The sequence below is a fragment of the Cherax quadricarinatus genome, chromosome 64 (genome assembly GCF_038502225.1).
Source record: "Cherax quadricarinatus isolate ZL_2023a chromosome 64, ASM3850222v1, whole genome shotgun sequence".
Lineage (NCBI taxonomy): Eukaryota > Metazoa > Arthropoda > Malacostraca > Decapoda > Parastacidae > Cherax > Cherax quadricarinatus.
In genome coordinates, this window is record NC_091355.1 from 13,038,065 (window position 1) to 13,050,743 (window position 12,679).

Consider the following 12,679-nt stretch of genomic DNA (forward strand, 5'->3'; position numbering starts at 1 on the left):
CTTCTCATCAACTTCACGTCATCTGCAAACAGGGACACCTCAGAGTCTATTCCTTCCGTCATGTCGTTCACAAATACAGCACTGGTCCTAGGACTGACCCCTGTGGGACCCCGCTGGTCACAGGTGCCCACTCTGACACCTAGCCACGTACCATGACTCGCTGCTGTCTTCCTGTCAAGTATTCCCTGATCCATTGTAGTGCCTTCCCTGTTATCCCTGCTTGGTCCTCCAGTTTTTGCACCAATCTCTTGTGTGGAACTGTGTCAAACGCCTTCTTGCAGTCCAAGAAAATGCAATCCACCTACCCCTCTCTCTCTTGTCTTACTGCTGTCACCATGTCATAGAACTCCAGTAGGTTTGTGACAGGATTTCCCGTCCCTGAAACCCTGTGTGTGTGTGTGTGTGTGTGTGTGTGTGTGTGTGTGTGTGTGTGTGTGTGTGTGTGTGTGTGTGTGTGCGTGCGTCTGTGTGTGTGTCTGTGTGTGTGTCTGTGTGTGTGTGTGTGTGTGTCTGTGTGTGTCTGTGTGTGTGTGTGTGTGTGTGTGTGTGTGTGTGTGTGTGTGTGTGTGTGTGTGTGTGTGTGCAGGTCAGCAGGTGGTGCAAAGTGAATGTTGTCTGCTTGTCAGACCCCTGCTGCTGGCCGTCACGGCCCTCCCCATCACCCATACCCTAGCTTTCCTCCCCATCACCCATACCCTAGCTCTCTTCCCCATCACCCATACCCTAGCTCTCCTCCCCATCACCCATACCCTAGCTCTCCTCCCCATCACCCATACCCTACCTCTCCTCCCCATCACCCATACCCTACCTCTCCTCCCCATCACCCATACCCTACCTCTCCTCCCCATCACCCATACCCTACCTCTCCTCCCCATCACCCATACCCTACCTCTCCTCCCCATCACCCATACCCTACCTCTCCTCCCCATCACCCATACCCTACCTCTCCTCCCCATCACCCATACCCTACCTCTCCTCCCCATCACCCATACCCTACCTCTCCTCCCCATCACCCATACCCTACCTCTCCTCCCCATCACCCATACCCTACCTCTCCTCCCCATCACCCATACCCTACCTCTCCTCCCCATCACCCATACCCTACCTCTCCTCCCCATCACCCATACCCTACCTCTCCTCCCCATCACCCATACCCTACCTCTCCTCCCCATCACCCATACCCTACCTCTCCTCCCCATCACCCATACCCTAGCTCTCCTCCCCATCACCCATACCCTAACTCTCCTCATCACCCATACCCTAGCTCTTCTCCCCATCACCCATACCCTAGCTCTCCTCCCCATCACCCATACCCTAGCTCTCCTCCCCATCACCCATACCCTAGCTCTCCTCCCCATCACCCATACCCTAGCTCTCCTCCCCATCACCCATACCCTAGCTCTCCTCCCCATCACCCATACCCTAGCTCTCCTCCTCATCACTCATACCCTAGCTCTCCTCCCCATCACCCATACCCTTACTCTCCTCCCCATCACCCATATCCTTACTCTCCTCCCCATCACCCATAACCATACTCTCCTCCCCAGCACCCATATCCTTGCTCTCCTCACATCACCCATACCTTTACTCTCCTCCCATCACCCATACCCTTGCTCTTCTCCCCATCACCCATACACTTACTCTCCTCCCATTACCCATACACTTACTCTCCTCCCATCACCCATACCCTTACTCTCCTCCCCATCACCCATATCCTTACTCTCCTCCCCATCACCCATATCCTTACTCTCCTCCCCAGCACCCATATCCTTGCTCTCCTCACATCACCCATACCTTTACTCTCCTCCCATCACCCATACCCTTGCTCTCCTCCCCATCACCCATACACTTACTCTCCTCCCATCACCCATACACTTACTCTCCTCCCATCACCCATACACTTAACTCTCCTCCCATCACCCATACACTTACTCTCCTCCCATCACCCATACACTTACTCTCCTCCCATCACCCATATCCTTGCTCTCCTCACATCACCCATACCTTTACTCTCCTCCCATCACCCATACCCTTGCTCTTCTCCCCATCACCCATACCTTTACTCTCCTCCCATCACCCATACACTTACTCTCCTCCCATCACCCATACCCTTACTCTCCTCCCTATTATCCCATACTCTAGCTCTCTTCCCCATCACCTATGCCCTTGCTCTTTTACCTTTCACCCATACACCCATTATCTACATTATTTCTCCTACTCTATATCATCCTCCTCTCTCACTTTTCCTGTACAATACTCTTCCCCTTTCTCTCTCTCTCTCTCTCTCTCTCCCTCTCTCTCTCCCCTTTTCTCTCTCTATTCCCAGTGATTTCCATTTGATAGACCATAACAGTCTCCCATCCTCTTTTATTCTTCCCTTTTTCCTTCTCTCACTCACAGTTTTATCCTTGTTCACTATCTCCATATTTCCGACCTTCCTTGTTTTATCCTCTTCTCATACACAGTTATCCAGCTTGCATGGTGTTACATCTGTCACAGATGTTTATCAAGGTTGTCCTGTGCCTCCTGCGTTCCCTCTCTCCCCTCCCCTCCCTCCCTCTTCCTCCTATATTTCTCTCCTCACTTATTATTAATCTTCCATTTAATTTCATCCTCTCGGATCTTTTTTTTTTTTAGAGGAATTACTGAATTTTCCATTTTATTTAATTTCTGATTAGTCCTTTATTTGCTTTTCACCTCTCTTTTCCCTCTTTTCTTCTCTCTCTCTCTCTCTCTCTCTCTCTCTCTCTCTCTCTACAGAAAAGGAAGTATACGTAAACACACACAGCAAGTGATGTAGTGGAGGCAGGAACCATACATAGCTTTAAGACGAGGTATGATAAAGCTCATGAAGGAAGGAGTGTGACATAGTAGCGACCAGTGAAGATGCGGGGCCAGGAGCTGCGACTCGACCCCTGCACCCACACCTAGGTGAGTATAACTAGGCAAGTACAAACACACACACACACACACACACACACACACACACACACACACACACACACTGAAAAAAATGGTTCAAAGACTGGAACAGGAAATAGAAAGAAAGTATGACAATGGAGAAAATGAGGAGAAATATAGGAACTGAAATAATGACGAAAAAAGCAGTAGCACAGGAATCAGGAAGAAACAAGAAGATAATTCACTTTCGGGAGACCTGAAGGCAACAGGTGATGGTGAAGGCAACAGGTGATGGTGAAGGCAACAGGTGATGGTGAAGGCAACAGGTGATGGTGAAGGCAACAGGTGGTGGTGAAGGCAACAGGTGGTGAAGGCAACAGGTGGTGGTGAAGGTACAGGTGATGAAGGCAACAGGTGATGGTGAAGGCAACAGGTGATGGTGAAGGCAACAGGTGATGGTGAAGGCACAGGTGATGGTGAAGGCACAGGTGATGGTGAAGGTACAGGTGATGGTGAAGGCAACAGGTGATGGTGAAGGCACAGGTGATGGTGAAGGCACAGGTGATGGTGAAGGTACAGGTGATGGTGAAGGTACAGGTGATGAAGGCAACAGGTGATGGTGAAGGCAACAGGTGATGGTGAAGGCACAGGTGATGGTGAAGGTACAGGTGATGGTGAAGGTACAGGTGATGGTGAAGGTACAGGTGATGGTACAGGTGATGGTGATGGTACAGGTGATGAAGGTACAGGTGATGGTGAAGGTACAGGTGATGGTGAAGGCAACAGGTGATGGTGAAGGCAACAGGTGATGGTGAAGGTACAGGTGATGGTGAAGGTACAGGTGATGGTGAAGGCACAGGTGATGGTGAAGGCAACAGGTGATGTTAAAGGCAACAGGTGATGGTGAAGGTACAGGTGATGGTGAAGGTACAGGTGATGAAGGTACAGGTGATGGTGAAGGCACAGGTGATGGTGAAGGCACAGGTGATGGTGAAGGCACAGGTGATGGTGAAGGTATAGGTGATGGTGAAGGCACAGGTGATGGCGAAGGCACAGGTGATGGCGAAGGCACAGGTGAAGGCACAGGTGATGGTGAAGGCACAGGTGATGAAGGCAACAGGTGATGATGAAGGCAACAGGTGATGGTGAAGGCACAGGTGATGGTGAAGGTACAGGTGATGGTGAAGGCACAGGTGATGGTGAAGGTACAGGTGATGGTGAAGGCACAGGTGATGGCGAAGGCAACAGGTGATGAAGGCAACAGATGATGGTGAAGGCACAGGTGATGGTGAAGGCACAGGTGATGGTGAAGGTACAGGTGATGGTGAAGGCACAGGTGATGGCGAAGGCAACAGGTGATGAAGGCACAGGTGATGGTGAAGGTACAGGTGATGGTGAAGGCACAGGTGATGGTGAAGGCAACAGGTGATGGTGAAGGCAACAGGTGATGAAGGCACAGGTGATGGTGAAGGTACAGGTGATGGTGAAGGCACAGGTGATGGTGAAGGCAACAGGTGATGGCGAAGGCAACAGGTGATGAAGGCACAGGTGATGGTGAAGGTACAGGTGATGGTGAAGGCACAGGTGATGGTGAAGGCAACAGGTGATGGTGAAGGCAACAGGTGATGGTGAAGGCAACAGGTGATGAAGGCACAGGTGATGGTGAAGGTACAGGTGATGGTGAAGGCACAGGTGATGGTGAAGGCAACAGGTGATGGCGAAGGCAACAGGTGATGGCGAAGGCAACAGGTGATGAAGGCACAGGTGATGGTGAAGGTACAGGTGATGGTGAAGGCACAGGTGATGGTGAAGGCAACAGGTGATGGTGAAGGCAACAGGTGATGGTGAAGGCAACAGGTGATGAAGGCACAGGTGATGGTGAAGGTACAGGTGATGGTGAAGGCACAGGTGATGGTGAAGGCAACAGGTGATGGTGAAGGCAACAGGTGATGGTGAAGGCAACAGGTGATGAAGGCACAGGTGATGGTGAAGGCACAGGTGATGGTGAAGGCACAGGTGATGGTGAAGGCACAGGTGATGGTGAAGGTACAGGTGATGGTGAAGGCACAGGTGATGGTGAAGGTACAGGTGATGGTGAAGGCACAGGTGATGGCGAAGGCACAGGTGATGGTGAAGGTACAGGTGATGGTGAAGGCACAGGTGATGGTGAAGGCACAGGTGATGGTGAAGGTATAGGTGATGGTGAAGGCACAGGTGATGGCGAAGGCACAGGTGATGGCGAAGGCACAGGTGATGGTGAAGGTACAGGTGATGGTGAAGGTACAGGTGATGGTGAAGGCACAGGTGATGGTGAAGGTACAGGTGATGGTGAAGGCACAGGTGATGGTGAAGGTACAGGTGATGGTGAAGGCACAGGTGATGGTGAAGGTACAGGTGATGGTGAAGGCACAGGTGATGGTGAAGGCACAGGTGATGGTGAAGGTACAGGTGATGGTGAAGGCACAGGTGATGGTGAAGGCAACAGGTGATGGTGAAGGCAACAGGTGATGGTGAAGGCAACAGGTGATGGTGAAGGCACAGGTGATGGTGAAGGCACAGGTGATGGTGAAGGCACAGGTGATGGTGAAGGCACAGGTGATGGTGAAGGCACAGGTGATGGTGAAGGCACAGGTGATGGTGAAGGCACAGGTGATGGTGAAGGCACAGGTGATGGTGAAGGTACAGGTGATGGTGAAGGCACAGGTGATGGTGAAGGCACAGGTGATGGTGAAGGCACAGGTGATGGTGAAGGCACAGGTGATGGTGAAGGCACAGGTGATGGTGAAGGTACAGGTGATGGTGAAGGTACAGGTGATGGTGAAGGCACAGGTGATGAAGGTACAGGTGATGGTGAAGGTACAGGTGATGGTGAAGGCACAGGTGATGGTGAAGGCACAGGTGATGGTGAAGGCACAGGTGATGGTGAAGGTACAGGTGATGGTGAAGGTACAGGTGATGGTGAAGGCACAGGTGGTGATAAACGAGCAAAGTAACAACAATCTTGAAAGGAGAGATAATAGGAGGGAGAAAGAGGACTTCATGATGCTGATGGAAGGTCAGGAAGTAGATGGGAGGAGGAACATAACATTATATTAATCATTAAGAGTTTTGGAGGAAAGGAAGTTTGAGATGGAAGATTTTCAGATGTTCGGGAAGAACTTATAATGTAAACAACACCCAGACTAACCTGATAACACCTCAAGTGAAACACTACCTCGACACAACTTGGACAGGCTGTAACAGTAGTCAAACAAGTGACTGCACGAGTTTTAATGCAGGTAAGGGTAAGGTAATAAAATTTGCAGAGTGTAAAGAAAAACCAATGTACATTAAGTGCGTTTGAAGAAGTTACGGAAAAATATGAGAGTAATTATTACACCGAACATATCTCCAGAGGCTCACATAAACCGCATACCAGCAACGCATGCAAGGCTGGCAAAACTAACAATTACCTTTAGAAATATCAAAGACTCCATTTAGACACAGTGCACGACGTATGTCAACACAAGCACCAAGTCCACACATCAGAAACGGGAGGAGGCACAAAAGTATACAACTTCACTAGTACCTAAACCGAGTTGAACCATCAGGAGTTGCTTAAAGAAAACAAATCTGACAAGCTTGAAAGTGAGAGGGCCAGGGAAGGCATGTTAATGATGCACAAGGTACTCGGAGGCTCACTACAGCAGACGGACAGAAAGGAGGTACAGGGAACAGCGTATTTAAGAAGATAAGAATACAGATGAACCAAAAAGAAGTTGGGAAATACTTCTTCAGTCTTAAGGTGGTAAATGAGCTAGATGAAGTGGTGGTCAATCATCACACTGTTGACAGTGATGTGTCGCTCAGTCATCACCCGCAGGTACTGTCCTGTTCTCTTCCTCGAACCAGCAGGTACTGTCCTGTTCTCTTCCTCGAACCCGCAGGTACTGTCCTGTTCTCTTCCTCGAACCAGCAGGTACTGTCCTGTTCTCTTCCTCGAACCCGCAGGTACTGTCCTGTTCTCTTCCTCGAACCCGCAGGTACTGTCCTGTTCTCTTCCTCGAACCCGCAGGTACTGTCCTGTTCTCTTCCTCGAACCCGCAGGTACTGTCCTGTTCTCTTCCTCGAACCCGCAGGTACTGTCCTGTTCTCTTCCTCGAACCAGCAGATACTGTCCTGTTCTCTTCCTCGAACCAGCAGATACTGTCCTGTTCTCTTCCTCGAACCAGCAGGTACTGTCCTGTTCTCTTCCTCGAACCCGCAGGTACTGTTCTGTTCTCTTCCTCGAACCCGCAGGTACTGTCCTGTTCTCTTCCTTGAACCAGCAGGTACTGTCCTGTTCTCTTCCTCGAACCAGCAGGTACTGTCCTGTTATCTTCCTCGAACCAGCAGGTACTGTCCTGTTCTCTTCCTCGAACCAGCAGGTACTGTCCTGTTCTCTTCCTCGAACCAGCAGGTACTGTCCTGTTCTCTTCCTCGAACCCGCAGGTACTGTCCTGTTCTCTTCCTCGAACCAGCAGATACTGTCCTGTTCTCTTCCTCGAACCAGCAGATACTGTCCTGTTCTCTTCCTCGAACCAGCAGGTACTGTCCTGTTCTCTTCCTCGAACCCGCAGGTACTGTCCTGTTCTCTTCCTCGAACCCGCAGGTACTGTCCTGTTCTCTTCCTCGAACCAGCAGGTACTGTCCTGTTCTCTTCCTCGAACCAGCAGGTACTGTCCTGTTCTCTTCCTCGAACCAGCAGGTACTGTCCTGTTCTCTTCCTCGAACCAGCAGGTACTGTCCTGTTCTCTTCCTCGAACCAGCAGGTACCGTCCTGTTCTCTTCCTCGAACCCGCAGGTACCGTCCTGTTCTCTTCCTCGAACCAGCAGGTACTGTCCTGTTCTCTTCCTCGAACCCGCAGGTACTGTCCTGTTCTCTTCCTCGAACCCGCAGGTACTGTCCTGTTCTCTTCCTCGAACCCGCAGGTACTGTCCTGTTCTCTTCCTCGAACCCGCAGGTACTGTCCTGTTCTCTTCCTCGAACTCGCAGGTACTGTCCTGTTCTCTTCCTCGAACCAGCAGGTACTGTTCTGTTCTCTTCCTCGAACCAGCAGATACTGTCCTGTTCTCTTCCTCGAACCAGCAGGTACTGTTCTGTTATCTTCCTCGAACCAGCAGGTACTGTCCTGTTCTCTTCCTCGAACCCGCAGGTACTGTCCTGTTCTCTTCCATGAACCAGGAGGTACTGTCCTGTTCTCTTCCTCGAACCAGCAGGTACTGTCCTGTTCTCTTCCTCGAACCCGCAGGTACTGCACTGTTCTCTTCCTCGAACCCGCAGGTACTGTCATGTTCTCTTCCTCGAACCAGCAGGTACTGTCCTGTTCTCTTCCTCGAACAGCAGGTACTGTCCTGTTCTCTTCCTCGAACCAGCAGGTACTGTCCTGTTCTCTTCCTCGAACCAGCAGGTACTGTCCTATTCTCTTCCTCGAACCAGCAGGTACTGTCCTGTTCTCTTCCTCGAACCAGCAGGTACTGTCCTGTTCTCTTCCTCGAACCCGCAGGTACTGTCCTGTGCTCTTCCTCGAACCCGCAGGTACTGTCCTGTTCTCTTCCTCGAACCCGCAGGTACTGTCCTGTTCTCTTCCTCGAACCCGCAGGTACTGTCCTGTTCTCTTCCTCGAACCAGCAGGTACTGTCCTGTTCTCTTCCTCGAACCCGCAGGTACTGTCCTGTTCTCTTTCTCGAACCCGCAGGTACTGTCCTGTTCTCTTCCTCGAACCCGCAGGTACTGTCCTGTTCTCTTCCTCGAACTCGCAGGTACTGTCCTGTTCTCTTCCTCGAACCAGCAGGTACTGTCCTGTTCTCTTCCTCGAACCAGCAGGTACTGTTCTGTTATCTTCCTCGAACCAGCAGGTACTGTCCTGTTCTCTTCCTCGAACCAGCAGGTACTGTCCTGTTCTCTTCCTCGAACCCGCAGGTACTGTCCTGTTCTCTTCCTCGAACTCGCAGGTACTGTCCTGTTCTCTTCCATGAACCAGCAGGTACTGTCCTGTTCTCTTCCTCGAACCAGCAGGTACTGTCCTGTTCTCTTCCTCGAACCCGCAGGTACTGCACTGTTCTCTTCCTCGAACCCGCAGGTACTGTCATGTTCTCTTCCTCGAACCAGCAGGTACTGTCCTGTTCTCTTCCTCGAACTCGCAGGTACTGTCCTGTTCTCTTCCTCGAACCAGCAGGTACTGTTCTGTTCTCTTCCTCGAACCAGCAGGTACTGTCCTGTTCTCTTCCTCGAACCAGCAGGTACTGTTCTGTTATCTTCCTCGAACCAGCAGGTACTGTCCTGTTCTCTTCCTCGAACCCGCAGGTACTGTCCTGTTCTCTTCCATGAACCAGCAGGTACTGTCCTGTTCTCTTCCTCGAACCAGCAGGTACTGTCCTGTTCTCTTCCTCGAACTCGCAGGTACTGTCATGTTCTCTTCCTCGAACCAGCAGGTACTGTCCTGTTCTCTTCCTCGAACAGCAGGTACTGTCCTGTTCTCTTCCTCGAACCAGCAGGTACTGTCCTGTTCTCTTCCTCGAACCCGCAGGTACTGTCCTGTGCTCTTCCTCGAACCAGCAGGTACTGTCCTGTTCTCTTCCTCGAACCCGCAGGTACTGTCCTGTTCTCTTCCTCGAACCCGCAGGTACTGTCCTGTTCTCTTCCTCGAACCCGCAGGAACTGTCCTGTTCTCTTCCTCGAACTCGCAGGTACTGTCCTGTTCTCTTCCTCGAACCAGCAGGTACTGTTCTGTTCTCTTCCTCGAACCCGCAGGTACTGTCCTGTTCTCTTCCTCGAACTCGCAGGTACTGTCCTGTTCTCTTCCTCGAACCCGCAGGTACTGTCCTGTTCTCTTCCTCGAACCCGCAGGTACTGTCCTGTTCTCTTCCTCGAACCCGCAGGTACTGTCCTGTTCTCTTCCTCGAACCCGCAGGTACTGTCATGTTCTCTTCCTCGAACCCGCAGGTACTGTCCTGTTCTCTTCCTCGAACCCGCAGGTACTGTCCTGTTCTCTTCCTCGAACCCGCAGGTACTGTCCTGTTCTCTTCCTCGAACCCGCAGGTACTGTCCTGTTCTCTTCCTCGAACCCGCAGGTACTGTCCTGTTCTCTTCCTCGAACCCGCAGGTACTGTCCTGTTCTCTTCCTCGAACCCGCAGGTACTGTCCTGTTCTCTTCCTCGAACCCGCAGGTACTGTCCTGTTCTCTTCCTCGAACCCGCAGGTACTGTCCTGTTCTCTTCCTCGAACCCGCAGGTACTGTCCTGTTCTCTTCCTCGAACCCGCAGGTACTGTCCTGTTCTCTTCCTCGAACCCGCAGGTACTGTCCTGTTCTCTTCCTCGAACCCGCAGGTACTGTCCTGTTCTCTTCCTCGAACCCGCAGGTACTGTCCTGTTCTCTTCCTCGAACCCGCAGGTACTGTCCTGTTCTCTTCCTCGAACCCGCAGGTACTGTCCTGTTCTCTTCCTCGAACCCGCAGGTACTGTCCTGTTCTCTTCCTCGAACCAGCAGGTACTGTCCTGTTCTCTTCCTCGAACCAGCAGGTACTGTCCTGTTCTCTTCCTCGAACCAGCAGGTACTGTCCTGTTCTCTTCCTCGAACCAGCAGGTACTGTCCTGTTCTCTTCCTCGAACCAGCAGGTACTGTCCTGTTCTCTTCCTCGAACCAGCAGGTACTGTCCTGTTCTCTTCCTCGAACCAGCAGGTACTGTCCTGTTCTCTTCCTCGAACCAGCAGGTACTGTCCTGTTCTCTTCCTCGAACCAGCAGGTACTGTCCTGTTCTCTTCCTCGAACCAGCAGGTACTGTCCTGTTCTTTTCCTCGAGCCAGCAGGTACTGTCCTGTTCTCTTCCTCGAACCAGCAGGTACTGTCCTGTTCTCTTCCTCGAACCAGCAGGTACTGTCCTGTTCTTTTCCTCGAGCCAGCAGGTACTGTCCTGTTCTCTTCCTCGAACCAGCAGGTACTGTCCTGTTCTCTTCCTTCAACCGGCAGAAATTGCTTTCGGCAACACACTAGATCTTTACTCCGGTCAACGGACTCGAGATTTTTATCATAAAAGAATAATTGCCTTGAATGTCATGTTTTTCCTAATTATATTTCTAAACCTGTTTGGATAGTCCTCCCTTACTACTCCCTAAATGCGATGCTTCTGAACGTTAGTTAAAAAAAATCATATATATATATATATATATATATATATATATATATATATATATATATATATATATATATATATATATATATATATATATATATATGGGATTAAATCTGGAGTATCTGAGAGAGTTAGAGCAAAGGAAGGGGTAGCAGTAATGTTGAATGATCAGTTATGGAAGGAGAAAAGAGAATATGAATGTGTAAATGCAAGAATTATGTGGATTAAAGTAAAGGTTGGATGCGAGAAGTGGGTCATAATAAGCGTGTATGCACCTGGAGAAGAGAGGAATGCAGAGGAGAGAGAGAGATTTTGGGAGATGTTAAGTGAATGTATAGGAGCCTTTGAACCAAGTAAGAGAGTAATTGTGGTAGGGGACCTGAATGCTAAAGTAGGAGAAACTTTTAGAGAGGGTGTGGTAGGTAAGTTTGGGGTGCCAGGTGTAAATGATAATGGGAGCCCTTTGATTGAACTTTGTACAGAAAGGGGTTTAGTTATAGGTAATACATATTTTAAGAAAAAGAGGATAAATAAGTATACAAGATATGATGTATGGCGAAATGACAGTAGTTTGTTGGATTATGTATTGGTAGATAAAAGACTGTTGAGTAGACTTCAGGATGTACATGTTTATAGATGGGCCACAGATATATCAAATCACTTTCTAGTTGTAGCTACACTGAGAGTAAAAGGTAGATGGGATACAAGGAGAATAGAAGCATCAGGGAAGAGAGAGGTGAAGGTTTATAAACTAAAAGAGGAGGCAGTTAGGGAAAGATATAAACAGCTATTGGAGGATAGATGGGCTAATGAGAGCATAGGCAATGGGGTCGAAGAGGTATGGGGTAGGTTTAAAAATGTAGTGTTAGAGTGTTCAGCAGAAGTTTGTGGTTACAGGAAAGTGGGTGCGGGAGGGAAGAGGAGCGATTGGTGGAATGATGATGTAAAGAGAGTAGTAAGGGAGAAAAAGTTAGCATATGAGAAGTTTTTACAAAGTAGAAGTGATGCAAGGAGGGAAGAGTATATGGAGAAAAAGAGAGAGATTAAGAGAGTGGTGAAGCAATGTAAAAAGAGAGCAAATGAGAGAGTGGGTGAGATGTTATCAACAAATTTTGTTGAAAATAAGAAAAAGTTTTGGAGTGAGATTAACAAGTTAAGGAAGCCTAGAGAACAAATGGATTTGTCAGTTAAATATAGGAGAGGAGAGTTATTAAATGGAGAGTTAGAGGTATTGGGAAGATGGAGGGAATATTTTGAGGAATTGTTAAATGTTGATGAAGATAGGGAAGCTGTGATTTCGTGTATAGGGCAAGGAGGAATAACATCTTGTAGGAGTGAGGAAGAGCCAGTTGTGAGTGTGGGGGAAGTTCGTGAGGCAGTAGGTAAAATGAAAGGGGGTAAGGCAGCCGGGATTGATGGGATAAAGATAGAAATGTTAAAAGCAGGTGGGGATATAGTTTTGGAGTGGTTGGTGCAATTATTTAATAAATGTATGGAAGAGGGTAAGGTACCTAGGGATTGGCAGAGAGCATGCATAGTTCCTTCGTATAAAGGCAAAGGGGACAAAAGAGAGTGCAAAAATTATAGGGGGATAAGTCTGTTGAGTATACCTGGTAAAGTGTATGGT